This window comes from Pinus tabuliformis, chromosome 8 (genome assembly GCF_031772625.1).
Source record: "Pinus tabuliformis cultivar Carrire ecotype Pingquan chromosome 8, CPIR1, whole genome shotgun sequence".
NCBI lineage: Eukaryota > Viridiplantae > Streptophyta > Pinopsida > Pinales > Pinaceae > Pinus > Pinus tabuliformis.
In genome coordinates this window covers 705,652,346-705,654,831 of record NC_142294.1, presented here as the reverse complement: position 1 = coordinate 705,654,831, position 2,486 = coordinate 705,652,346, and positions in this window count along the sequence as shown.

Genomic DNA, 2,486 nt, shown 5'->3' with positions numbered 1-2,486 from the left:
ATTTCCACTTTATTGAAAAGCGTGCCTTTATTTATGATGATGAAATCGCATCGGCGGATCTCAAATGGGCATTCGTTATGTGTTTCGGGACCTTACCGATGTGCAATTGCGATTGGCTTGTCACATCGGTGGAGTTGTATGACCCCATGGAATGTTTCCTTAAGAAATTTGTGATATGCGCTTTCCGATTGTGTTATCGCATCGGGGAATGCCAAAGGAAACATTAAGTCCATCTTTTAGCCAAAGGATGTGCGCGATGCGATATGTTTCATTTATAGTTTATCTTATGACAAGGTTATGTTTTGTGTTCACATTAGATTGGACCTCATCATGAAGATTTTCATGTATCATATGGATTTTTTGCAAAATGCGATTGTTATTGAAGTTATCCTAAAAGAAAAAATACTTATTATTTAAAATTATTGATTTTAGCTAAGTTTATTAAAAAATGGACCCATTTCTTGTTAAAATTTTCATATAAAAAATTTGAAATGGGCAGGGTTGTTGTATAGCACAATAGGTTTCTAATATTTTTCCCTTGGGTTTATTAATTCCCAATGGTTTATAATATCACATTATTGGTTTTCTTCCTTCTTCAACTTTTTAATATTAATAATTCCTTGGGTTTATAATCCCTTGAGGTTTTATTGTTAATCCCTTGGGTTTATTATCTGTTTGGGTGTATTTTATCAATCCCTTGGGTTTATATTATTAGTCCCTTTTGTTTAATAATATCGCCTTAGGTTGATAATCACTTGGGGTTTTAGTATTAATCCCTTGGGTTTATAATATCAATCGCTTGGGTTTATTATTCCCAAGGAAAACATGGTTTATTATAATGTCGACCATGGCCCAACATGGAATTGTGATAGGAATTGTCTCAATATGTAAATCAATGATGGCCGATCATGTTTATTTTAATGTTTATAAAATTAGTCCCTTGGATTTGATATTATTCCCTTGGGTTCATAATCCCTTGGGGTCTTAGTATTAATTGCTTCGTTTTATTATTCCTTTGGGTTTCTCATATTAATCGCAAGGGTTTATTATTCCCTTAGGTTTATAATATTGATCATGGTAAACCATGGCTGATTCTCACATCCTGACAATGATTGTCTCACCATCAAACTAAAGCATGTTTATTTTGATGTTTGTAGTATTTATGTTTGCGTTTACCATTGTCGGGTTTATAGTATTATGCCCTTTGGTTTAATATTATTCCATTGGGTTCATAATCCCTTGGGCTTTTAGTATTAATCCCTCGGGTTTATTGTTCATTGGGGTTTTAGTATTAATCCCTTGATTTTATTGTTCATTTGGGTTTATAATATCAATCCCTTAGGTTCATTATTGTGTTTGGTTTATAATATCAATCATTGTAAACCATTGCCAATCATAGCCAAACATGGTCAACCATGGTTGAATGTCGCATTGTGACAAGATTTGTTTCACCATCAAAATAAACCATGTTTATTTTAGTGTTTGTAGTATTTATATATGGGTTTACCAATGTTGGGTTTATAATATTAGTCCCATGCTTCAATGTTGTTGGGTCTATAGTATTAGACCCTTCAGTTTAATATTATTCCATTGGGTTCATAATCCCTTGGGCTTTTAGTATTAATCCCTTGGGTTTATTGTTCATTGGGGTTTTAGTATTAATCCCTTGGGTTTATTGTTCATTTGGGTTTATAATATCAATCCCTTGGGTTCATTATTGCATTTGGTTTATAATATCAATCATTGTAAACCATTGCCAATCATAGCCAAACATGGTCAATCATGGTTGAATGTCGCATTCTGACAAGAATTGTCTCACCATCAAAATAAAGCATGTTTATTTTAGTTTTTGTAGTATTTATATTTGGGTTTACCAAATGTTGGTTTTATAATATTAGTCCCTTGGTTGAATGTCGCATTTTGAAAAAGATTGACTCATCATGAAAATAAACCATGTTTATTTTAGTGTTTATATTTGGGTTTAACAATGTTGGGTTTATAATATTAGTCCCATGGGTTTAATATTATTTCCTTGGTTCATAAACCCTTGGGGTTTTAGTATTTTCCCTTCGTTTATTATTCCTTTAGGTTTATAATATCAATCCCTTGGGTTTATTATTCCCTTAGGTTTATAATATCGATCATGGTAAACCATTGTCAATCATAGCCAACCATGCTTGAATGTCACATTGTGACAAGGATTGTGTCACCATGAAAGTAAATAATAATCCCTTGGGTTTATTGTTCCTTTGGGTTTATTATATCAATGCCTTGGGTTTATTATTCGCTTGGGTTTATATTATTAGTCCCTTTTGTTTAATAGTATTCCCTTTGGTTCATAATCCCTTGGGGTTTTAGTATTAATCCCTTGGGTTTATAATATCAATCGCTTGGGTTTATTATTCGTGAGTCAAACATGCTTTATTATGATGTCGACCATGGTCCAACATGGAATTGTCATAAGGATTGTCTCAATATGAATAATT